Source organism: Oryctolagus cuniculus, chromosome 18 (assembly GCF_051225735.1).
Source record: "Oryctolagus cuniculus isolate XC-2025 breed Fujian yellow rabbit chromosome 18, ASM5122573v1, whole genome shotgun sequence".
In the NCBI taxonomy this organism is placed as follows: domain Eukaryota; kingdom Metazoa; phylum Chordata; class Mammalia; order Lagomorpha; family Leporidae; genus Oryctolagus; species Oryctolagus cuniculus.
Genome location: NC_142884.1, coordinates 36,757,970 through 36,785,822, shown reverse-complemented (window position 1 = coordinate 36,785,822; position 27,853 = coordinate 36,757,970).

The window sequence follows — 27,853 nt, the reverse complement described above, 5'->3', positions numbered from 1 at the left end:
TGAAAGTGGTTTTGGAGAAAAGCACAATCTTCCTATTCGGGAAATGTGTCCAATGTCATGTTTACAACTAAAAATATCATGTTTTCTCAGGTTTCTGAAGCTTTCTTCCTAGAAAACTCGAATGTGTGGAGTATTTGACTCCAGGTGGAACCAATTAGCGTTTGCCAGCAGAAAACAAAAAGGGTCCTGCTCAAGTGCATTCAAAACCTTAAAGTCCATAGAGAATATCCAGAAAACACAAACACACACAGAGGCTGTAGCAAGATCTGGGATTGAGATAGCTACAAATCACCATATAGTTTTGTTTTCATCCAGGCGTATCTGGACAAATTGTTGTGGATTTCGGGTGAAATTTAACCAAAAATCACCGTGAAAGTGGTTTTGGAGAAAAGCACAATCTTCCTGTTCGGCAAATGTATCCAATGTCATGTTTACAGAAAGAAATGTCATGTTTTCTCAGGTTTCTGAAGCTTTCTTCCTAGAAAACTCGAATGTGTGGAGTATTTGACTCCAGGTGGAACCAATTAGCTTTTGGCAGCTAAAAACAAAAACTTACATGATAAATGCATTCAAAACGTTAAAGTCCATAGTGAATGTCCAGAAAACACAAACACACACAGAGGCTGTAGCAAGATCTGGGATTGAGATAGCTACAAATCACCAGATAGTTTTGTTTTCATCCAGGAGTATCTGGACAAATTGTTGTAGTTTTGAAGTGAAATTTAACCAAAAAATCACCGTGAAAGTGGTTTTGGAGAAAAGCACAATCTTCCTATTCGGCAAATGTATCCAATGTCATGTTTACAGAAAGAAATATCATGTTTTCTCAGGTTTCTGGAGCTTTCTTCCTAGAAAACTCGAATGTGTGGAGTATTTGACTCCAGGTGGAACCAATTAGCGTTTGCCAGCAGAAAACAAAAGGGGTCCTGCTAAAATGCATTCAAAACCTTCAAGTCCATAGAGAATATCCAGAAAACACAAACACATACAGAGGCTGTAGCAAGATCTGGGATTGAGATAGCTACAAATCACCAGATGGGTTTGTTTTCATCCAGGAGTATCTGGACAAATTCTTGTGGATTTCGGGTGAAATTTAACCAAAAATCACTTTGAAAGTGGTTTTGGAGAAAAGCACAATCTTCTTGTTCGGCAAATGTATCCAATGTCATGTTTACAAATACAAATATCATGTTTTCTCAGGTTTCTGAAGCTTTCTTCCTAGAAAACTCGAATGTGTGGAGTATTTGACTCCAGGTGGAACCAATTAGCTTTTGGCAGCTAAAAACAAAAACTTACATGATAAATGCATTCAAAACGTTAAAGTCCATAGTGAATGTCCAGAAAACACAAACACACACAGAGGCTGTAGCAAGATCTGGGATTGAGATAGCTACAAATCACCAGATAGTTTTGTTTTCATCCAGGAGTATCTGGACAAATTGTTGTAGTTTTGAAGTGAAATTTAACCAAAAAATCACCGTGAAAGTGGTTTTGGAGAAAAGCACAATCTTCCTATTCGGCAAATGTGTCCAATGTCATGTTTACAACTAAAAATATCATGTTTTCTCAGGTTCCTGAAGCTTTCTTCCTAGAAAACTCGAATGTGTGGAGGATTTGACTCCAGGTGGAACCAATTAGCGTTTGCCAGCAGAAAACAAAAGGGGTCCTGCTAAAATGCATTCAAAACCTTAAAGTCCATAGAGAATATCCAGAAAACACAAACACACACAGAGGCTGTAGCAAGATCTGGGATTGAGATAGATACAAATCACCAGATAGTTTTCTTTTCATCCAGGAGTATCTGGACAAATTGTTGTAGTTTTGAAGTGAAATTTAACCAAAAAATCACCGTGAAAGTGGTTTTGGAGAAAAGCACAATCTTCCTATTCGGCAAATGTGTCCAATGTCATGTTTACAACTAAAAATATCATGTTTTCTCAGGTTTCTGAAGCTTTCTTCCAGGAAAACTCGAATGTGTGGAGTATTTGACTCCAGGTGGAACCAATTAGCGTTTGCCAGCAGAAAACAAAAAGGGTCCTGCTAAACTGCATTCCAAACCTTAAAGTCCATAGAGAATATCCAGAAAACACAAACACACACAGAGGCTGTAGCAAGATCTGGGATTGAGATAGCTACAAATCACCAGATAGTTTTGTTTTCATCCAGGAGTATCTGGACAAATTGTTGTGGATTTCGGGTGAAATTTAACCAAAAATCACCGTGAAAGTGGTTTTGGAGAAAAGCACAATCTTCCTGTTCGGCAAATGTATCCAATGTCATGTTTACAGAAAGAAATATCATGTTTTCTCAGGTTTCTGAAGCTTTCTTCCTAGAAAACTCGAATGTGTGGAGTATTTGACTCCAGGTGGAACCAATTAGCTTTTGGCAGCTAAAAACAAAAACTTACATGATAAATGCATTCAAAACGTTAAAGTCCATAGTGAATGTCCAGAAAACACAAACACACACAGAGGCTGTAGCAAGATCTGGGATTGAGATAGCTACAAATCACCAGATAGTTTTGTTTTCATCCAGGAGTATCTGGACAAATTGTTGTAGTTTTGAAGTGAAATTTAACCAAAAAATCACCGTGAAAGTGGTTTTGGAGAAAAGCACAATCTTCCTGTTCGGCAAATGTATCCAATGTCATGTTTACAGAAAGAAATATCATGTTTTCTCAGGTTTCTGGAGCTTTCTTCCTAGAAAACTCGAATGTGTGGAGGATTTGACTCCAGGTGGAACCAATTAGCGTTTGCCAGCAGAAAACAAAAGGGGTCCTGCTAAAATGCATTCAAAACCTTAAAGTCCATAGAGAATATCCAGAAAACACAAACACACACAGAGGCTGTAGCAAGATCTGGGATTGAGATAGCTACAAATCACCAGATGGGTTTGTTTTCATCCAGGAGTATCTGGACAAATTGTTGTGGATTTCGGGTGAAATTTAACCAAAAATCACCGTGAAAGTGGTTTTGGAGAAAAGCACAATCTTCCTGTTCGGCAAATGTATCCAATGTCGTGTTTACAACTACAAATATCATGTTTTCTCAGGTTTCTGAAGCTTTCTTCCTAGAAAACTCGAATGTGTGGAGCATTTGACTCCAGGTGGAACCAATTAGCGTTTGCCAGCAGAAAACAAAAAGGGTCCTGCTAAAATGCATTCCAAACCTTAAAGTCCATAGAGAATATCCAGAAAACACAAACACACACAGAGGCTGTAGCAAGATCTGGGATTGAGATAGCTACAAATCACCAGATAGTTTTGTTTTCATCCAGGAGTATCTGGACAAATTGTTGTGGATTTCGGGTGAAATTTAACCAAAAATCACCGTGAAAGTGGTTTTGGAGAAAAGCACAATCTTCCTATTCGGCAAATGTATCCAATGTCATGTTTACAGAAAGAAATATCATGTTTTCTCAGGTTTCTGAAGCTTTCTTCCTAAAAAACTCGAATGTGTGGAGTATTTGACTCTAGGTGGAACCAATTAGCGTTTGCCAGCAGAAAACAAAAGGGGTCCTGCTAAAATGCATTCCAAACCTTAAAGTCCATAGAGAATATCCAGAAAACACAAACACACACAGATGCTGTAGCAAGATCTGGGATTGAGATAGCTACAAATCACCAGATAGTTTTGTTTTCATCCAGGAGTATCTGGACAAATTGTTGTGCGTTTCGGGTGAAATTTAACCCAAAATCACCGTGAAAGTGGTTTTGGAGAAAAGCACAATCTTCCTGTTCGGCAAATGTATCCATTGTCATGTTTACAGAAAGAAATATCATGTATTCTCAGGTTTCTGGAGCTTTTTTCCTAGAAAACTCGAATGTGTGGAGTATTTGACTCCAGGTGGAACCAATTAGCGTTTGCCAGCAGAAAACAAAAGGGGTCCTGCTAAAATGCATTCAAAACCTTAAAGTCCATAGAGAATATCCAGAAAACACAAACACACACAGAGGCTGTAGCAAGATCTGGGATTGAGATAGCTACAAATCACCAGATAGTTTTGTTTTCATCCAGGAGTATCTGGACAAATTGTTGTATATTTCGGGTGAAATTTAACCAAAAATCACCGTGAAAGTGGTTTTGGAGAAAAGCACAATCTTCCTGTTCGGCAAATGTATCCAATGTCGTGTTTACAACTACAAATATCATGTTTTCTCAGGTTTCTGAAGCTTTCTACCTAGAAAACTCGAATGTGTGGAGGATTTGACTCCAGGTGGAACCAATTAGCGTTTGCCAGCAGAAAACAAAACGGGTCCTGCTAAAATGCATTCAAAACGTTAAAGTCCATAGTGAATGTCCAGAAAACACAAACACACAAAGAGGCTGTAGCAAGATCTGGGATTGAGATAGCTACAAATCACCAGATAGTTTTGTCTTCATCCAGGAGTATCTGGACAAATTGTTGTAGTTTTGAAGTGAAATTTAACCAAAAAATGACCGTGAAAATAGTTTTGGAGAAAAGCACAATCTTCCTGTTCGGCAAATGTATCCAATGTCATGTTTACAGAAAGAAATATCATGTTTTCTCAGGTTTCTGGAGCTTTCTTCCTAGAAAACTCGAATGTGTGGAGTATTTGACTCCAGGTGGAACCAATTAGCGTTTGCCAGCAGAAAACAAAAAGGGTCCTGCTAAAATGCATTCCAAACCTTAAAGTCCATAGAGAATATCCAGAAAACACAAACACACACAGAGGCTGTAGCAAGATCTGGGATTGAGATAGCTACAAATCACCAGATAGTTTTGTTTTCATCCAGGAGTATCTGGACAAACTGTTGTAGTTTTGAAGTGAAATTTAACCAACAAATAACCGTAAAAGTGGTTTTGGAGAAAAGCACAATCTTCCTGTTCGGCAAATGTATCCAATGTCATGTTTACAACTACAAATATCATGTTTTCTCAGGTTTCTGAAGCTTTCTTCCTAGAAAACTCGAATGTGTGGAGGATTTGACTCCAGGTGGAACCAATTAGCGTTTGCCAGCAGAAAACAAAAAGGGTTCTGCTAAAATGCATTCAAAACCTTAAAGTCCATAGAGAATATCCAGAAAACACAAACACACACAGAGGCTGTAGCAAGATCTGGGATTGAGATAGCTACAAATCACCAGATAGTTTTGTTTTCATCCAGGAGTATCTGGACAAATTGTTGTGCATTTCGGGTGAAATTTAACCAAAAATCACTGTGAAAGTGGTTTTGGAGAAAAGCACAATCTTCTTGTTCGGCAAATGTATCCAATGTCATGTTTACAAATACAAATATCATGTTTTCTCAGGTTTTTGAAGCTTTCTTCCTAGAAAACTCAAATGTGTGGAGTTTTTGACTCCAGGTGGAACCAATTAGCTTTTGGCAGCTAAAAACAAAAACTTACATGATAAAATGCATTCAAAACGTTAAAGTCCATAGAGAATATCCAGAAAACACAAACACACACAGAGGCTGTAGCAAGATCTGGGATTGAGATAGCTACAAATCACCAGATAGTTTTGTTTTCATCCAGGAGTATCTGGACAAATTGTTGTGGATTGGGGGTGAAATTTAACCCAAAATCACCGTGAAAGTGGTTTTGGAGAAAAGCACAATCTTCCTGTTCGGCAAATGTATCCAATGTCGTGTTTACAAATACAAATATCATGTTTTCTCAGGTTTCTGGAGCTTTCTTCCTAGAAAACTCGAATGTGTGGAGGATTTGACTCCAGGTGGAACCAATTAGCGTTTGCCAGCAGAAAACAAAAGGGGTCCTGCTAAAATGCATTCAAAACCTTAAAGTCCATAGAGAATATCCAGAAAACACAAACACACACAGAGGCTGTAGCAAGATCTGGGATTGAGATAGCTACAAATCACCAGATAGTTTTGTTTTCATCCAGGAGTATCTGGACAAATTGTTGTGCGTTTCGGGTGAAATTTAACCCAAAATCACCGTGAAAGTGGTTTTGGAGAAAAGCACAATCTTCCTGTTTGGCAAATGTATCCAATGTCATGTTTACAACTACAAATATCATGTTTTCTCAGGTTTCTGAAGCTTTCTTCCTGGAAAACTCGAATGTGTGGAGGATTTGACTCCAGGTGGAACCAATTAGCGTTTGCCAGCAGAAAACAAAAAGGGTCCTGCTAAAAGGCATTCCAAACCTAAAAGTCCATAGAGAATATCCAGAAAACACAAACACACACAGAGGCTGTAGCAAGATCTGGGATTGAGATAGCTACAAATCACCAGATAGTTTTGTTTTCATCCAGGAGTATCTGGACAACTTGTTGTGGATTTCGGGTGAAATTTAACCAAAAATCACCGTGAAAGTGGTTTTGGAGAAAAGCACAATCTTCCTGTTCGGCAAATGTATCCAATATCATGTTTACAACTACAAATATCATGTTTTCTCAGGTTTCTGAAGCTTTCTTCCTAGAAAACTCGAATGTGTGGAGGATTTGACTCCAGGTGGAACCAATTAGCGTTTGCCAGCAGAAAACAAAAAGGGTCCTGCTAAAAGGCATTCCAAACCTTAAAGTCCATAGAGAATATCCAGAAAACACAAACACACACAGAGGCTGTAGCAAGATCTGGGATTGAGATAGCTACAAATCACCAGATAGTTTTGTTTTCATCCAGGAGTATCTGGACAATTTGTTGTAGTTTTGAAATGAAATTTAACCAAAAAATGACCGTGAAAGTGGTTTTGGAGAAAAGCACAATCTTCCTGTTCGGCATATGTATCCAATGTCATGTTTACAGAAAGAAATATCATGTTTTCTCAGGTTTCTGGAGCTTTCTTCCTAGAAAACTCGAATGTGTGGAGTATTTGACTCCAGGTGGAACCAATTAGCGTTTGCCAGCAGAAAACAAAAGTGGTCCTGCTAAAATGCATTCAAAACCTTAAAGTCCATAGAGAATATCCAGAAAACACAAACACACACAGAGGCTGTAGCAAGATCTGGGATTGAGATAGCTACAAATCACCAGATAGTTTTGTTTTCATCCAGGAGTATCTGGACAACTTGTTGTGCATTTCGGGTGAAATTTAACCAAAAATCACCGTGAAAGTGGTTTTGGAGAAAAGCACAATCTTCCTGTTCGGCAAATGTATCCAATGTCATGTTTACAACTACAAATATCATGTTTTCTCAGGTTCCTGAAGCTTTCTTCCTAGAAAACTCGTATGTGTGGAGGATTTGACTCCAGGTGGAACCAATTAGCGTTTGCCAGCAGAAAACAAAAAGGGTCCTGCTAAAATGCACTCAAAACCTTAAAGTCCATAGAGAATATCCAGAAAACACAAACACACACAGAGGCTGTAGCAAGATCTGGGATTGAGATAGCTACAAATCACCAGATAGTTTTGTTTTCATCCAGGAGTATCTGGACAACTTGTTGTGCATTTCGGGTGAAATTTAACCAAAAATGACCGTGAAAATGGTTTTGGAGAAAAGCACAATCTTCCTGTTCGGCAAATGTATCCAATGTCATGTTTAGAACTACAAATATCATGTTTTCTCAGGTTTCTGAAGCTTTCTTCCTAGAAAACTCGAGTGTGTGGAGGATTTGACTCCAGGGGGAACCAATTAGCGTTTGCCAGCAGAAAACAAAAACGGTCCTGCTAAAATGCATTCAAAACCTTAAAGTCCATAGAGAATATCCAGAAAACACAAACACACACAGAGGCTGTAGCAAGATCTGGGATTGAGATAGCTACAAATCACCAGATAGTTTTGTTTTCATCCAGGAGTATCTGGACAAATTGTTGTGCATTTCGGGTGAAATTTAACCAAAAATCACTGTGAAAGTGGTTTTGGAGAAAAGCACAATCTTCTTGTTCGGCAAATGTATCCAATGTCATGTTTACAAATACAAATATCATGTTTTCTCAGGTTTTTGAAGCTTTCTTCCTAGAAAACTCAAATGTGTGGAGTATTTGACTCCAGGTGGAACCAATTATTTTGGCAGCTAAAAACAAAAACTTACATGATAAAATGCATTCAAAACGTTAAAGTCCATAGAGAATATCCAGAAAACACAAACACACACAGAGGCTGTAGCAAGATCTGGGATTGAGATAGCTACAAATCACCAGATAGTTTTGTTTTCATCCAGGAGTATCTGGACAAATTGTTGTTGTTTTGAAGTGAAATTTAACCAAAAAATGACCATAAAAGTGGTTTTGGAGAAAAGCACAATCTTCCTGTTCGGCAAATGTATCCAATGTCATGTTTACAACTACAAATATCATGTTTTCTCAGGTTTCTGAAGCTTTCTTCCTAGAAAACTCAAATGTGTGGAGGATTTGACTCCAGGTGGAACCAATTAGCGTTTGCCAGCAGAAAACAAAAAGGGTCCTGCTAAACTGCATTCCAAACCTTAAAGTCCATAGAGAATATCCAGAAAACACAAACACACACAGAGGCTGTAGCAAGATCTGGGATTGAGATAGCTACAAATCACCAGATAGTTTTGTTTTCATCCAGGAGTATCTGGACAAATTGTTGTAGTTTTGAAGTGAAATTTAACCAAAAAATCACCGTGAAAGTGGTTTTGGAGAAAAGCACAATCTTCCTGTTCGGCAAATGTATCCAATGTCGTGTTTACAACTACAAATATCATGTTTTCTCAGGTTTCTGAAGCTTTCTACCTAGAAAACTCGAATGTGTGGAGGATTTGACTCCAGGTGGAACCAATTAGCGTTTGCCAGCAGAAAACAAAACGGGTCCTGCTAAAATGCATTCAAAACGTTAAAGTCCATAGTGAATGTCCAGAAAACACAAACACACACAGAGGCTGTAGCAAGATCTGGGATTGAGATAGCTACAAATCACCAGATAGTTTTGTTTTCATCCAGGAGTATCTGGACAAATTGTTGTAGTTTTGAAGTGAAATTTAACCAAAAAATGACCGTGAAAATGGTTTTGGAGAAAAGCACAATCTTCCTGTTCGGCAAATGTATCCAATGTCATGTTTACAGAAAGAAATATCATGTTTTCTCAGGTTTCTGGAGCTTTCTTCCTAGAAAACTCGAATGTGTGGAGTATTTGACTGCAGGTGGAACCAATTAGCGTTTGCCAGCAGAAAACAAACAGGGTCCTGCTAAAATGCATTCCAAACCTTAAAGTCCATAGAGAATATCCAGAAAACACAAACACACACAGAGGCTGTAGCAAGATCTGGGATTGAGATAGCTACAAATCACCAGATAGTTTTGTTTTCATCCAGGAGTATCTGGACAAACTGTTGTAGTTTTGAAGTGAAATTTAACCAAAAAATGACCGTAAAAGTGGTTTTGGAGAAAAGCACAATCTTCCTGTTCGGCAAATGTATCCAATGTCATGTTTACAACTACAAATATCATGTTTTCTCAGGTTTCTGAAGCTTTCTTCCTAGAAAACTCGAATGTGTGGAGGATTTGACTCCAGGTGGAACCAATTAGCGTTTGCCAGCATAAAACAAAAAGGGTTCTGCTAAAATGCATTCAAAACCTTAAAGTCCATAGAGAATATCCAGAAAACACAAACACACACAGAGGCTGTAGCAAGATCTGGGATTGAGATAGCTACAAATCACCAGATAGTTTTGTTTTCATCCAGGAGTATCTGGACAACTTGTTGTAGTTTTGAAGTGAAATTTAACCAAAAAATCACCGTGAAAGTGGTTTTGGAGAAAAGCACAATCTTCCTGTTCGGCAAATGTATCCAATGTCGTGTTTACAACTACAAATATCATGTTTTCTCAGGTTTCTGAAGCTTTCTACCTAGAAAACTCGAATGTGTGGAGGATTTGACTCCAGGTGGAACCAATTAGCGTTTGCCAGCAGAAAACAAAACGGGTCCTGCTAAAATGCATTCAAAACGTTAAAGTCCATAGTGAATGTCCAGAAAACACAAACACACACAGAGGCTGTAGCAAGATCTGGGATTGAGATAGCTACAAATCACCAGATAGTTTTGTTTTCATCCAGGAGTATCTGGACAAATTGTTGTAGTTTTGAAGTGAAATTTAACCAAAAAATGACCGTGAAAATGGTTTTGGAGAAAAGCACAATCTTCCTGTTCGGCAAATGTATCCAATGTCATGTTTACAGAAAGAAATATCATGTTTTCTCAGGTTTCTGGAGCTTTCTTCCTAGAAAACTCGAATGTGTGGAGTATTTGACTGCAGGTGGAACCAATTAGCGTTTGCCAGCAGAAAACAAACAGGGTCCTGCTAAAATGCATTCCAAACCTTAAAGTCCATAGAGAATATCCAGAAAACACAAACACACACAGAGGCTGTAGCAAGATCTGGGATTGAGATAGCTACAAATCACCAGATAGTTTTGTTTTCATCCAGGAGTATCTGGACAAACTGTTGTAGTTTTGAAGTGAAATTTAACCAAAAAATGACCGTAAAAGTGGTTTTGGAGAAAAGCACAATCTTCCTGTTCGGCAAATGTATCCAATGTCATGTTTACAACTACAAATATCATGTTTTCTCAGGTTTCTGAAGCTTTCTTCCTAGAAAACTCGAATGTGTGGAGGATTTGACTCCAGGTGGAACCAATTAGCGTTTGCCAGTATAAAACAAAAAGGGTTCTGCTAAAATGCATTCAAAACCTTAAAGTCCATAGAGAATATCCAGAAAACACAAACACACACAGAGGCTGTAGCAAGATCTGGGATTGAGATAGCTACAAATCACCAGATAGTTTTGTTTTCATCCAGGAGTATCTGGACAACTTGTTGTGCATTTCGGGTGAAATTTAACCAAAAATCACTGTGAAAGTGGTTTTGGAGAAAAGCACAATCTTCTTGTTTGGCAAATGTATCCAATGTCATGTTTACAAATACAAATATCATGTTTTCTCAGGTTTTTGAAGCTTTCTTCCTAGAAAACTCAAATGTGTGGAGTTTTTGACTCCAGGTGGAACCAATTAGCTTTTGGCAGCTAAAAACAAAAACTTACATGATAAAATGCATTCAAAACGTTAAAGTCCATAGAGAATATCCAGAAAACACAAACACACACAGAGGCTGTAGCAAGATCTGGGATTGAGATAGCTACAAATCACCAGATAGTTTTGTTTTCATCCAGGAGTATCTGGACAAACTGTTGTAGTTTTGAAGTGAAATTTAACCAAAAAATGACCGTAAAAGTGGTTTTGGAGAAAAGCACAATCTTCCTGTTCGGCAAATGTATCCAATGTCATGTTTACAACTACAAATATCATGTTTTCTCAGGTTTCTGAAGCTTTCTTCCTAGAAAACTCGAATGTGTGGAGGATTTGACTCCAGGTGGAACCAATTAGCGTTTGCCAGCATAAAACAAAAAGGGTTCTGCTAAAATGCATTCAAAACCTTAAAGTCCATAGAGAATATCCAGAAAACACAAACACACACAGAGGCTGTAGCAAGATCTGGGATTGAGATAGCTACAAATCACCAGATAGTTTTGTTTTCATCCAGGAGTATCTGGACAACTTGTTGTAGTTTTGAAGTGAAATTTAACCAAAAAATCACCGTGAAAGTGGTTTTGGAGAAAAGCACAATCTTCCTGTTCGGCAAATGTATCCAATGTCGTGTTTACAACTACAAATATCATGTTTTCTCAGGTTTCTGAAGCTTTCTACCTAGAAAACTCGAATGTGTGGAGGATTTGACTCCAGGTGGAACCAATTAGCGTTTGCCAGCAGAAAACAAAACGGGTCCTGCTAAAATGCATTCAAAACGTTAAAGTCCATAGTGAATGTCCAGAAAACACAAACACACACAGAGGCTGTAGCAAGATCTGGGATTGAGATAGCTACAAATCACCAGATAGTTTTGTTTTCATCCAGGAGTATCTGGACAAATTGTTGTAGTTTTGAAGTGAAATTTAACCAAAAAATCACCGTGAAAGTGGTTTTGGAGAAAAGCACAATCTTCCTGTTCGGCAAATGTATCCAATGTCATGTTTACAGAAAGAAATATCATGTTTTCTCAGGTTTCTGGAGCTTTCTTCCTAGAAAACTCGAATGTGTGGAGTATTTGACTGCAGGTGGAACCAATTAGCGTTTGCCAGCAGAAAACAAACAGGGTCCTGCTAAAATGCATTCCAAACCTTAAAGTCCATAGAGAATATCCAGAAAACACAAACACACACAGAGGCTGTAGCAAGATCTGGGATTGAGATAGCTACAAATCACCAGATAGTTTTGTTTTCATCCAGGAGTATCTGGACAAACTGTTGTAGTTTTGAAGTGAAATTTAACCAAAAAATGACCGTAAAAGTGGTTTTGGAGAAAAGCACAATCTTCCTGTTCGGCAAATGTATCCAATGTCATGTTTACAACTACAAATATCATGTTTTCTCAGGTTTCTGAAGCTTTCTTCCTAGAAAACTCGAATGTGTGGAGGATTTGACTCCAGGTGGAACCAATTAGCGTTTGCCAGTATAAAACAAAAAGGGTTCTGCTAAAATGCATTCAAAACCTTAAAGTCCATAGAGAATATCCAGAAAACACAAACACACACAGAGGCTGTAGCAAGATCTGGGATTGAGATAGCTACAAATCACCAGATAGTTTTGTTTTCATCCAGGAGTATCTGGACAACTTGTTGTGCATTTCGGGTGAATTTTAACCAAAAATCACTGTGAAAGTGGTTTTGGAGAAAAGCACAATCTTCTTGTTTGGCAAATGTATCCAATGTCATGTTTACAAATACAAATATCATGTTTTCTCAGGTTTTTGAAGCTTTCTTCCTAGAAAACTCAAATGTGTGGAGTTTTTGACTCCAGGTGGAACCAATTAGCTTTTGGCAGCTAAAAACAAAAACTTACATGATAAAATGCATTCAAAACGTTAAAGTCCATAGAGAATATCCAGAAAACACAAACACACACAGAGGCTGTAGCAAGATCTGGGATTGAGATAGCTACAAATCACCAGATAGTTTTGTTTTCATCCAGGAGTATCTGGACAAATTGTTGTGGATTGGGGGTGAAATTTAACCCAAAATCACCGTGAAAGTGGTTTTGGAGAAAAGCACAATCTTCCTGTTCAGCAAATGTATCCAATGTCGTGTTTACAAATACAAATATCATGTTTTCTCAGGTTTCTGGAGCTTTCTTCCTAGAAAACTCGAATGTGTGGAGCATTTGACTCCAGGTGGAACCAATTAGCGTTTGCCAGCAGAAAACAAAAAGGGTCCTGCTAAAATGCATTCAAAACCTTAAAGTCCATAGAGAATATCCAGAAAGCACAAACACACACAGAGGCTGTAGCAAGATCTGGGATTGAGATAGCTACAAATCACCAGATAGTTTTGTTTTCATCCAGGAGTATTTGGACAAATTGTTGTAGTTTTGAAGTGAAATTTAACCAAAAAATCACCGTGAAAGTGGTTTTGGAGAAAAGCACAATCTTCCTGTTCGGGAAATGTATCCAATGTCATGTTTACAGAAAGAAATATCATGTTTTCTCAGGTTTCTAGAGCTTTCTTCCTAGAAAACTCGAATGTGTGGAGTATTTGACTCCAGGTGGAACCAATTAGCGTTTGCCAGCAGAAAACAAAAGGGGTCCTGCTAAAATGCATTCAAAACCTTAAAGTCCATAGAGAATATCCAGAAAACACAAACACACACAGAGGCTGTAGCAAGATCTGGGATTGAGATAGCTACAAATCACCAGATAGTTTTGTTTTCATCCAGGAGTATCTGGACAACTTGTTGTGCATTTCGGGTGAAATTTAACCAAAAATCACCGTAAAAGTGGATTTGGAGAAAAGCACAATCTTCATGTTCGGCAAATGTATCCAATGTCATGTTTAGAACTACAAATATCATGTTTTCTCAGGTTTCTGAAGCTTTCTTCCTAGAAAACTCGAGTGTGTGGAGGATTTGACTCCAGGTGGAACCAATTAGCGTTTGCCAGCAGAAAACAAAAAGGGTCCTGCTAAAATGCATTCAAAACCTTAAAGTCCATAGAGAATATCCAGAAAACACAAACACACACAGAGGCTGTAGCAAGATCTGGGATTGAGATAGCTACAAATCACCAGATAGTTTTGTTTTCATCCAGGAGTATCTGGACAAATTGTTGTGCATTTCGGGTGAAATTTAACCAAAAATCACTGTGAAAGTGGTTTTGGAGAAAAGCACAATCTTCTTGTTCGGCATATGTATCGAATGTCATGTTTACAAATACAAATATCATGTTTTCTCAGGTTTCTGAAGCTTTCTTCCTAGAAAACTCAAATGTGTGGAGGATTTGACTCCAGGTGGAACCAATTAGCGTTTGCCAGCAGAAAACAAAAAGGGTCCTGCTAAAATGCATTCAAAACCTTAAAGTCCATAGAGAATATCCAGAAAACACAAACACACACAGAGGCTGTAGCAAGATCTGGGATTGAGATAGCTACAAATCACCAGATAGTTTTGTTTTCATCCAGGAGTATCTGGACAAATTGTTGTAGTTTTGAAGTGAAATTTAACCAAAAAATGACCGTGAAAATGGTTTTGGAGAAAAGCACAATCTTCCTGTTCGGCAAATGTATCCAATGTCATGTTTACAGAAAGAAATATCATGTTTTCTCAGGTTTCTGGAGCTTTCTTCCTAGAAAACTCGAATGTGTGGAGTATTTGACTGCAGGTGGAACCAATTAGCGTTTGCCAGCAGAAAACAAACAGGGTCCTGCTAAAATGCATTCCAAACCTTAAAGTCCATAGAGAATATCCAGAAAACACAAACACACACAGAGGCTGTAGCAAGATCTGGGATTGAGATAGCTACAAATCACCAGATAGTTTTGTTTTCATCCAGGAGTATCTGGACAAACTGTTGTAGTTTTGAAGTGAAATTTAACCAAAAAATGACCGTAAAAGTGGTTTTGGAGAAAAGCACAATCTTCCTGTTCGGCAAATGTATCCAATGTCATGTTTACAACTACAAATATCATGTTTTCTCAGGTTTCTGAAGCTTTCTTCCTAGAAAACTCGAGTGTGTGGAGGATTTGACTCCAGGTGGAACCAATTAGCGTTTGCCAGCAGAAAACAAAAAGGGTTCTGCTAAAATGCATTCAAAACCTTAAAGTCCATAGAGAATATCCAGAAAACACAAACACACACAGAGGCTGTAGCAAGATCTGGGATTGAGATAGCTACAAATCACCAGATAGTTTTGTTTTCATCCAGGAGTATCTGGACAAATTGTTGTGCATTTCGGGTGAAATTTAACCAAAAATCACTGTGAAAGTGGTTTTGGAGAAAAGCACAATCTTCTTGTTCGGCAAATGTATCCAATGTCATGTTTACAAATACAAATATCATGTTTTCTCAGGTTTTTGAAGCTTTCTTCCTAGAAAACTCAAATGTGTGGAGTTTTTGACTCCAGGTGGAACCAATTACCTTTTGGCAGCTAAAAACAAAAACTTACATGATAAAATGCATTCAAAACGTTAAAGTCCATAGAGAATATCCAGAAAACACAAACACACACAGAGGCTGTAGCAAGATCTGGGATTGAGATAGCTACAAATCACCAGATAGTTTTGTTTTCATCCAGGAGTATCTGGACAAATTGTTGTGGATTGGGGGTGAAATTTAACCCAAAATCACCGTGAAAGTGGTTTTGGAGAAAAGCACAATCTTCCTGTTCGGCAAATGTATCCAATGTCGTGTTTACAAATACAAATATCATGTTTTCTCAGGTTTCTGGAGCTTTCTTCCTAGAAAACTCGAATGTGTGGAGGATTTGACTCCAGGTGGAACCAATTAGCGTTTGCCAGCAGAAAACAAAAAGGGTCCTGCTAAAATGCATTCAAAACCTTAAAGTCCATAGAGAATATCCAGAAAACACAAACACACACAGAGGCTGTAGCAAGATCTGGGATTGAGATAGCTACAAATCACCAGATAGTTTTGTTTTCATCCAGGAGTATCTGGACAAATTGTTGTAGTTTTGAAGTGAAATTTAACCAAAAAATGACCGTGAAAATGGTTTTGGAGAAAAGCACAATCTTCCTGTTCGGCAAATGTATCCAATGTCATGTTTACAGAAAGAAATATCATGTTTTCTCAGGTTTCTGGAGCTTTCTTCCTAGAAAACTCGAATGTGTGGAGTATTTGACTGCAGGTGGAACCAATTAGCGTTTGCCAGCAGAAAACAAACAGGGTCCTGCTAAAATGCATTCCAAACCTTAAAGTCCATAGAGAATATCCAGAAAACACAAACACACACAGAGGCTGTAGCAAGATCTGGGATTGAGATAGCTACAAATCACCAGATAGTTTTGTTTTCATCCAGGAGTATCTGGACAAACTGTTGTAGTTTTGAAGTGAAATTTAACCAAAAAATGACCGTAAAAGTGGTTTTGGAGAAAAGCACAATCTTCCTGTTCGGCAAATGTATCCAATGTCATGTTTACAACTACAAATATCATGTTTTCTCAGGTTTCTGAAGCTTTCTTCCTAGAAAACTCGAGTGTGTGGAGGATTTGACTCCAGGTGGAACCAATTAGCGTTTGCCAGCAGAAAACAAAAAGGGTTCTGCTAAAATGCATTCAAAACCTTAAAGTCCATAGAGAATATCCAGAAAACACAAACACACACAGAGGCTGTAGCAAGATCTGGGATTGAGATAGCTACAAATCACCAGATAGTTTTGTTTTCATCCAGGAGTATCTGGACAAATTGTTGTGCATTTCGGGTGAAATTTAACCAAAAATCACTGTGAAAGTGGTTTTGGAGAAAAGCACAATCTTCTTGTTCGGCAAATGTATCCAATGTCATGTTTACAAATACAAATATCATGTTTTCTCAGGTTTTTGAAGCTTTCTTCCTAGAAAACTCAAATGTGTGGAGTTTTTGACTCCAGGTGGAACCAATTACCTTTTGGCAGCTAAAAACAAAAACTTACATGATAAAATGCATTCAAAACGTTAAAGTCCATAGAGAATATCCAGAAAACACAAACACACACAGAGGCTGTAGCAAGATCTGGGATTGAGATAGCTACAAATCACCAGATAGTTTTGTTTTCATCCAGGAGTATCTGGACAAATTGTTGTGGATTGGGGGTGAAATTTAACCCAAAATCACCGTGAAAGTGGTTTTGGAGAAAAGCACAATCTTCCTGTTCGGCAAATGTATCCAATGTCGTGTTTACAAATACAAATATCATGTTTTCTCAGGTTTCTGGAGCTTTCTTCCTAGAAAACTCGAATGTGTGGAGGATTTGACTCCAGGTGGAACCAATTAGCGTTTGCCAGCAGAAAACAAAAAGGGTCCTGCTAAAATGCATTCAAAACCTTAAAGTCCATAGAGAATATCCAGAAAGCACAAACACACACAGAGGCTGTAGCAAGATCTGGGATTGAGATAGCTACAAATCACCAGATAGTTTTGTTTTCATCCAGGAGTTTCTTGACAAATTGTTGTAGTTTTGAAGTGAAATTTAACCAAAAAATCACCGTGAAAGTGGTTTTGGAGAAAAGCACAATCTTCCTGTTCGGGAAATGTATCCAATGTCATGTTTACAGAAAGAAATATCATGTTTTCTCAGGTTTCTAGAGCTTTCTTCCTAGAAAACTCGAATGTGTGGAGTATTTGACTCCAGGTGGAACCAATTAGCGTTTGCCAGCAGAAAACAAAAGGGGTCCTGCTAAAATGCATTCAAAACCTTAAAGTCCATAGAGAATATCCAGAAAACACAAACACACACAGAGGCTGTAGCAAGATCTGGGATTGAGATAGCTACAAATCACCAGATAGTTTTGTTTTCATCCAGGAGTATCTGGACAACTTGTTGTGCATTTCGGGTGAAATTTAACCAAAAATCACCGTGAAAGTGGTTTTGGAGAAAAGCACAATCTTCCTGTTCGGCAAATGTATCCAATGTCATGTTTAGAACTACAAATATCATGTTTTCTCAGGTTTCTGAAGCTTTCTTCCTAGAAAACTCGAGTGTGTGGAGGATTTGACTCCAGGGGGAACCAATTAGCGTTTGCCAGCAGAAAACAAAAAGGGTCCTGCTAAAATGCATTCAAAACCTTAAAGTCCATAGAGAATATCCAGAAAACACAAACACACACAGAGGCTGTAGCAAGATCTGGGATTGAGATAGCTACAAATCACCAGATAGTTTTGTTTTCATCCAGGAGTATCTGGACAAATTGTTGTGCATTTCGGGTGAAATTTAACCAAAAATCACCGTGAAAGTGGTTTTGGAGAAAAGCACAATCTTCTTGTTCGGCAAATGTATCCAATGTCATGTTTACAAATACAAATATCATGTTTTCTCACGTTTTTGAAGCTTTCTTCCTAGAAAACTCAAATGTGTGGAGTTTTTGACTCCAGGTGGAACCAATTAGCTTTTGGCAGCTAAAAACAAAAACTTACATGATAAAATGCATTCAAAACGTTAAAGTCCATAGAGAATATCCAGAAAACACAAACACACACAGAGGCTGTAGCAAGATCTGGGATTGAGATAGCTACAAATCACCAGATAGTTTTGTTTTCATCCAGGAGTATCTGGACAAATTGTTGTGGATTGGGGGTGAAATTTAACCCAAAATCACCGTGAAAGTGGTTTTGGAGAAAAGCACAATCTTCCTGTTCGGCAAATGTATCCAATGTCGTGTTTACAAATACAAATATCATGTTTTCTCAGGTTTCTGGAGCTTTCTTCCTAGAAAACTCGAATGTGTGGAGGATTTGACTCCAGGTGGAACCAATTAGCGTTTGCCAGCAGAAAACAAAAAGGGTCCTGCTAAAATGCATTCAAAACCTTAAAGTCCATAGAGAATATCCAGAAAGCACAAACACACACAGAGGCTGTAGCAAGATCTGGGATTGAGAAAGCTACAAATCACCAGATAGTTTTGTTTTCATCCAGGAGTATTTGGACAAATTGTTGTAGTTTTGAAGTGAAATTTAACCAAAAAATCACCGTGAAAGTGGTTTTGGAGAAAAGCACAATCTTCCTGTTCGGGAAATGTATCCAATGTCATGTTTACAGAAAGAAATATCATGTTATCTCAGGTTTCTGAGGCTTTCTTCCTAGAAAACTCGAATGTGTGGAGTATTTGACTCCAGGTGGAACCAATTAGCGTTTGCCAGCAGAAAACAAAAGGGGTCCTGCTAAAATGCATTCAAAACCTTAAAGTCCATAGAGAATATCCAGAAAACACAAACACACACAGAGGCTGTAGCAAGATCTGGGATTGAGATAGCTACAAATCACCAGATAGTTTTGTTTTCATCCAGGAGTATCTGGACAACTTGTTGTGCATTTCGGGTGAAATTTAACCAAAAATCACCGTGAAAGTGGTTTTGGAGAAAAGCACAATCTTCCTGTTCGGCAAATGTATCCAATGTCATGTTTACAGAAAGAAATATCATGTTTTCTCAGGTTTCTAGAGCTTTCTTCCTAGAAAACTCGAATGTGTGGAGTATTTGACTCCAGGTGGAACCAATTAGCGTTTGCCAGCAGAAAACAAAAGGGGTCCTGCTAAAATGCATTCAAAACCTTAAAGTCCATAGAGAATATCCAGAAAACACAAACACACACAGAGGCTGTAGCAAGATCTGGGATTGAGATAGCTACAAATCACAAGATAGTTTTGTTTTCATCCAGGAGTATCAGAACAACTTGTTGTGCATTTCGGGTGAAATTTAACCAAAAATCACCGTGAAAGTGGTTTTGGAGAAAAGCACAATCTTCCTGTTCAGCAAATGTATCCAATGTCGTGTTTACAACTACAAATATCATGTTTTCTCAGGTTTCTGAAGCTTTCTTCCTAGAAAACTCGAATGTGTGGAGGATTTGACTGCAGGTGGAACCAATTAGCGTTTGCCAGCAGAAAACAAAAAGGGTCCTGCTAAAATGCATTCCAAACCTTAAAGTCCATAGAGAATATCCAGAAAACACAAACACACACAGAGGCTGTAGCAAGATCTGGGATTGAGAAAGCTACAAATCACCAGATAGTTTTGTTTTCATCCAGGAGTATCTGGACAAATTGTTGTGGATTTCGGGTGAAATTTAACCAAAAATGACCGTGAAAGTGGTTTTGGAGAAAAGCACAATCTTCCTGTTCGGCAAATGTATCCAATGTCATGTTTACAACTACAAATATCATGTTTTCTCAGGTTTCTGAAGCTTTCTTCCTAGAAAACTCGAATGTGTGGAGTATTTGACTCCAGGTGGAACCAATTAGCGTTTGCCAGCAGAAAACAAAAAGGGTCCTGCTAAAATGCATTCAAAACCTTAAAGTCCATAGAGAATATCCAGAAAACACAAACACACACAGAGGCTGTAGCAAGATCTGGGATTGAGATAGCTACAAATCACCAGATAGTTTTGTTTTCATCCAGGAGTATCTGGACAAATTGTTGTAGTTTTGGAGTGAAATTTCACGAAAAAAATCACCGTGAAAGTGGTTTTGGAGAAAAGCACAATCTTCCTGTTCGGCAAATGTATCCAATGTCTTGTTTACAGAAAGAAACATCATGTTTTCTCAGGTTTCTGGAGCTTTCTTCCAAGAAAACTCGAATGTGTGGAGTATTTGACTCCAGGTGGAACCAATTAGCGTTTGCCAGCAGAAAAAAAAAGGGGTCCTGCTAAAATGCATTCCAAACCTTAAAGTCCATAGAGAATATCCAGAAAGCACAAACACACACAGAGGCTGTAGCAAGATCTGGGATTGAGATAGCTACAAACCACCAGATAGTTTTCTTTTCATCCAGGAGTATCTGGACAAATTGTTGTAGTTTTGAAGTGAAATTTAACCAAAAATCACCGTGAAAGTGGTTTTGGAGAAAAGCACAATCTTCCTGTCCGGCAAATGTATCCAATGTCATGTTTACAACTACAAATATCATGTTTTCTCAGGTTTCTAGAGCTTTCTTCCTAGAAAACTCGAATGTGTGGAGGATTTGACTGCAGGTGGAACCAATTAGCGTTTGCCAGCAGAAAACAAAAAGGGTCCTGCTAAAATGCATTCCAAACCTTAAAGTCCATAGAGAATATCCAGAAAACACAAACACACACAGAGGCTGTAGCAAGATCTGGGACTGAGATAGCTACAAATCACCAGATAGTTTTGTTTTCATCCAGGAGTATCTGGACAAATTGTTGTGGATTTCGGGTGAAATTTAACCAAAAATGACCGTGAAAGTGGTTTTGGAGAAAAGCACAATCTTCCTGTTCGGCAAATGTATCCAATGTCTTGTTTACAGAAAGAAATATCATGTTTTCTCAGGTTTCTGGAGCTTTCTTCCAAGAAAACTCGAATGTGTGGAGTATTTGACTCCAGGTGGAACCAATTAGCGTTTGCCAGCAGAAAACAAAAAGGGTCCTGCTAAAATGCATTCCAAACCTTAAAGTCCATAGAGAATATCCAGAAAACACAAACACACACAGAGGCTGTAGCAAGATCTGGGATTGAGATAGCTACAAATCACCAGATAGTTTTGTTTTCATCCAGGAGTATCTGGACAAATTGTTGTAGTTTTGGAGTGAAATTTAACCAAAAAATCACCGTGAAAGTGGTTTTGGAGAAAAGCACAATCTTCCTGTTCGGGAAATGTATCCAATGTCATGTTTACAGAAAGAAATATCATGTTTTCTCAGGTTTCTAGAGCTTTCTTCCTAGAAAACTCGAATGTGTGGAGTATTTGACTCCAGGTGGAACCAATTAGCGTTTGCCAGCAGAAAACAAAAGGGGTCCTGTTAAATGCATTCAAAACCTTAAAGTCCATAGAGAATATCCAGAAAACACAAACACACACAGAGGCTGTAGCAAGATCTGGGATTGAGATAGCTACAAATCACCAGATAGTTTTGTTTTCATCCAGGAGTATCTGGACAACTTGTTGTGCATTTCGGGTGAAATTTAACCAAAAATCACCGTGAAAGTGGTTTTGGAGAAAAGCACAATCTTCCTGTTCGGCAAATGTATCCAATGTCGTGTTTACAACTACAAATATAATGTTTTCTCAGGTTTCTGAAGCTTTCTTCCTAGAAAACTCGAATGTGTGGAGGATTTGACTGCAGGTGGAACCAATTAGCGTTTGCCAGCAGAAAACAAAAAGGGTCCTGCTAAAATGCATTCAAAACCTTAAAGTCCATAGAGAATATCCAGAAAACACAAACACACACAGAGTCTGTAGCAAGATCTGGGATTGAGATAGCTACAAATCACCAGATAGTTTTGTTTTCATCCAGGAGTATCTGGACAACTTGTTGTGCATTTCGGGTGAAATTTAACCAAAAATGACCGTGAAAGTGGTTTTGGAGAAAAGCACAATCTTCCTGTTTGGCAAATGTATCCAATGTCATGTTTACAGAAAGAAATATCATGTTTGCTCAGGTTTCTGAAGCTTTCTTCCTAGAAAACTCGAATGTGTGGAGTATTTGACTCCAGGTGGAACCAATTAGCGTTTGCCAGCAGAAAACAAAAGGGGTCCTGCTAAAATGCATTCAAAACCTTAAAGTCCATAGAGAATATCCAGAAAACACAAACACACACAGAGGCTGTAGCAAGATCTGGGATTGAGATAGCTACAAATCACCAGATAGTTTTGTTTTCATCCAGGAGTATCTGGACAACTTGTTGTGCATTTCGGGTGAAATTTAACCAAAAATCACCGTGAAAGTGGTTTTGGAGAAAAGCACAATCTTCCTGTTCAGCAAATGTATCCAATGTCGTGTTTACAACTACAAATATCATGTTTTCTCAGGTTTCTGAAGCTTTCTTCCTAGAAAACTCGAATGTGTGGAGGATTTGACTGCAGGTGGAACCAATTAGCGTTTGCCAGCAGAAAACAAAAAGGGTCCTGCTAAAATGCATTCAAAACCTTAAAGTCCATAGAGAATATCCAGAAAACACAAACACACACAGAGGCTGTAGCAAGATCTGGGATTGAGATAGCTACAAATCACCAGATAGTTTTGTTTTCATCCAGGAGTATCTGGACAACTTGTTGTGCATTTCGGGTGAAATTTAACCAAAAATCACCGTGAAAGTGGTTTTGGAGAAAAGCACAATCTTCCTGTTCGGCAAATGTATCCAATGTCATGTTTACAACTACAAATATCATGTTTGCTCAGGTTTCTGAAGCTTTCTTCCTAGAAAACTCGAATGTGTGGAGTATTTGACTCCAGGTGGAACCAATTAGCGTTTGCCAGCAGAAAACAAAAGGGGTCCTGCTAAAATGCATTCCAAACCTTAAAGTCCATAGAGAATATCCAGAAAACACAAACACACACAGAGGCTGTAGCAAGATCTGGGATTGAGATAGCTACAAATCACCAGATAGTTTTGTTTTCATCCAGGAGTATCTGGACAAATTGTTGTAGTTTTGGAGTGAAATTTCACGAAAAAAATCACCGTGAAAGTGGTTTTGGAGAAAAGCACAATCTTCCTGTTCGGCAAATGTATCCAATGTCTTGTTTACAGAAAGAAACATCATGTTTTCTCAGGTTTCTGGAGCTTTCTTCCAAGAAAACTCGAATGTGTGGAGTATTTGACTCCAGGTGGAACCACTTAGCGTTTGCCAGCAGAAAACAAAAGGGGTCCTGCTAAAATGCATTCCAAACCTTAAAGTCCATAGAGAATATCCAGAAAGCACAAACACACACAGAGGCTGTAGCAAGATCTGGGATTGAGATAGCTACAAACCACCAGATAGTTTTCTTTTCATCCAGGAGTATCTGGACAAATTGTTGTAGTTTTGAAGTGAAATTTAACCAAAAATCACCGTGAAAGTGGTTTTGGAGAAAAGCACAATCTTCCTGTCCGGCAAATGTATCCAATGTCATGTTTACAACTACAAATATCATGTTTTCTCAGGTTTCTAGAGCTTTCTTCCTAGAAAACTCGAATGTGTGGAGGATTTGACTGCAGGTGGAACCAATTAGCGTTTGCCAGCAGAAAACAAAAAGGGTCCTGCTAAAATGCATTCCAAACCTTAAAGTCCATAGAGAATATCCAGAAAACACAAACACACACAGAGGCTGTAGCAAGATCTGGGATTGAGATAGCTACAAATCACCATATAGTTTTGTTTTCATCCAGGAGTATCTGGAGAAATTGTTGTGGATTTCGGGTGAAATTTAACCAAAAATCACCGTGAAAGTGGTTTTGGAGAAAAGCACAATCTTCCTGTTCGGCAAATGTATCCAATGTCATGTTTACAACTACAAATATCATGTTTTCTCAGGTTTCTGAAGCTTTCTTCCTAGAAAACTCGAATGTGTGGAGTATTTGACTCCAGGTGGAACCAATTAGCGTTTGCCAGCAGAAAACAAAAAGGGTCCTGCTAAAATGCATTCAAAACCTTAAAGTCCATAGAGAATATCCAGAAAACACAAACACACACAGAGGCTGTAGCAAGATCTGGGATTGAGATAGCTACAAATCACCAGATATTTTTGTTTTCATCCAGGAGTATCTGGACAAATTGTTGTAGTTTTGAAGTGAAATTTAACCAAAAATCACCGTGAAAGTGGTTTTGGAGAAAAGCACAATCTTCCTGTTCGGCAAATGCATCCAATGTCATGTTTACAACTACAAATATCATGTTTTCTCAGGTTTCTGAATCTTTCTTCCTAGAAAACTCGAATGTGTGGAGTGTTTGACTCCAGGTGGAACCAATTAGTGTTTGCCAGCAGAAAACAAAAAGGGTCCTGCTAAAATGCATTCAAAATCTTAAAGTCCATAGAGAATATTCAGAAAATACAAACACACACAGAGGCTGTAGCAAGATCTGGGATTGAGATAGCTACAAATCACCAGATAGTTTTGTTTCCATCCAGGAGTATCTGGACAAATTGTTGTGGATTTCGGGTGAAATTCAACCAAAAATCACCGTGAAAGTGGTTTTGGAGAAAAGCACAATCTACCTGTTCGGCAAATGTATCCAATGTCATGTTTACAAATACAAATATCATGTTTTCTCAGGTTTCTGAAGCTTTCTTCCTAGAAAACTCGAATGTGTGGAGGATTTGACTCCAGGTGGAACCAATAAGCGTTTGCCAGCAGAAAACAAAAAGGGTCCTGCTAAAATGCATTCCAAACCTTAAAGTCCATAGAGAATATCCAGAAAACACAAACACACACAGAGGCTGTAGCAAGATCTGGGATGGAGATAGCTACAAATCACCATATAGTTTTGTTTTCATCCAGGAGTATCTGGACAAATTGTTGTGGATTTCGGGTGAAATTTAACCAAAAATGACCGTGAAAGTGGTTTTGGAGAAAAGCACAATCTTCCTGTTCGGCAAATGTATCCAATGTCATGTTTACAACTACAAATATCATGTTTTCTCAGGTTTCTGAAGCTTTCTTCCTAGAAAACTCGAATGTGTGGAGTATTTGACTCCAGGTGGAACCAATTAGCGTTTGCCAGCAGAAAACAAAAAGGGTCCTGCTAAAATGCATTCCAAACCTTAAAGTCCATAGAGAATATCCAGAAAACACAAACACACACAGAGGCTGTAGCAAGATCTGGGATTGAGATAGCTACAAATCACCAGATAGTTTTGTTTTCATCCAGGAGTATCTGGACAACTTGTTGTGCATTTCGGGTGAAATTTAACCAAAAATCACCGTGAAAGTGGTTTTGGAGAAAAGCACAATCTTCCTGTTCGGCAAATGTATCCAATGTCATGTTTACAACTACAAATATCATGTTTTCTCAGGTTTCTGAAGCTTTCTTCCTAGAAAACTCGAATGTGTGGAGGATTTGACTGCAGGTGGAACCAATTAGCGTTTGCCAGCAGAAAACAAAAAGGGTCCTGCTAAAATGCATTCCAAACCTTAAAGTCCATAGAGAATATCCAGAAAACACAAACACACACAGAGGCTGTAGCAAGATCTGGGACTGAGATAGCTACAAATCACCAGATAGTTTTGTTTTCATCCAGGAGTATCTGGACAAATTGTTGTGGATTTCGGGTGAAATTTAACCAAAAATCACCGTGAAAGTGGTTTTGGAGAAAAGCACAATCTTCCTGTTCGGCAAATGTATCCAATGTCATGTTTACAACTACAAATATCATGTTTTCTCAGGTTTCTGAAGCTTTCTTCCTAGAAAACTCGAATGTGTGGAGGATTTGACTGCAGGTGGAACCAATTAGCGTTTGCCAGCAGAAAACAAAAAGGGTCCTGCTAAAATGCATTCCAAACCTTAAAGTCCATAGAGAATATCCAGAAAACACAAACACACACAGAGGCTGTAGCAAGATCTGGGACTGAGATAGCTACAAATCACCAGATAGTTTTGTTTTCATCCAGGAGTATCTGGACAAATTGTTGTGGATTTCGGGTGAAATTTAACCAAAAATGACCGTGAAAGTGGTTTTGGAGAAAAGCACAATCTTCCTGTTCGGCAAATGTATCCAATGTCATGTTTACAACTACAAATATCATGTTTTCTCAGGTTTCTGAAGCTTTCTTCCTAGAAAACTCGAATGTGTGGAGTATTTGACTCCAGGTGGAACCAATTAGCGTTTGCCAGCAGAAAACAAAAGGGGTCCTGCTAAAATGCATTCCAAACCTTAAAGTCCATAGAGAATATCCAGAAAACACAAACACACACAGAGGCTGTAGCAAGATCTGGGATTGAGATAGCTACAAATCACCAGATAGTTTTGTTTTCATCCAGGAGTATCTGGACAAATTGTTGTAGTTTTGGAGTGAAATTTCACGAAAAAAATCACCGTGAAAGTGGTTTTGGAGAAAAGCACAATCTTCCTGTTCGGCAAATGTATCCAATGTCTTGTTTACAGAAAGAAACATCATGTTTTCTCAGGTTTCTGGAGCTTTCTTCCAAGAAAACTCGAATGTGTGGAGTATTTGACTCCAGGTGGAACCACTTAGCGTTTGCCAGCAGAAAACAAAAGGGGTCCTGCTAAAATGCATTCCAAACCTTAAAGTCCATAGAGAATATCCAGAAAGCACAAACACACACAGAGGCTGTAGCAAGATCTGGGATTGAGATAGCTACAAACCACCAGATAGTTTTCTTTTCATCCAGGAGTATCTGGACAAATTGTTGTAGTTTTGAAGTGAAATTTAACCAAAAATCACCGTGAAAGTGGTTTTGGAGAAAAGCACAATCTTCCTGTCCGGCAAATGTATCCAATGTCATGTTTACAACTACAAATATCATGTTTTCTCAGGTTTCTAGAGCTTTCTTCCTAGAAAACTCGAATGTGTGGAGGATTTGACTGCAGGTGGAACCAATTAGCGTTTGCCAGCAGAAAACAAAAAGGGTCCTGCTAAAATGCATTCCAAACCTTAAAGTCCATAGAGAATATCCAGAAAACACAAACACACACAGAGGCTGTAGCAAGATCTGGGATTGAGATAGCTACAAATCACCATATAGTTTTGTTTTCATCCAGGAGTATCTGGAGAAATTGTTGTGGATTTCGGGTGAAATTTAACCAAAAATCACCGTGAAAGTGGTTTTGGAGAAAAGCACAATCTTCCTGTTCGGCAAATGTATCCAATGTCATGTTTACAACTACAAATATCATGTTTTCTCAGGTTTCTGAAGCTTTCTTCCTAGAAAACTCGAATGTGTGGAGTATTTGACTCCAGGTGGAACCAATTAGCGTTTGCCAGCAGAAAACAAAAAGGGTCCTGCTAAAATGCATTCAAAACCTTAAAGTCCATAGAGAATATCCAGAAAACACAAACACACACAGAGGCTGTAGCAAGATCTGGGATTGAGATAGCTACAAATCACCAGATATTTTTGTTTTCATCCAGGAGTATCTGGACAAATTGTTGTAGTTTTGAAGTGAAATTTAACCAAAAATCACCGTGAAAGTGGTTTTGGAGAAAAGCACAATCTTCCTGTTCGGCAAATGCATCCAATGTCATGTTTACAACTACAAATAT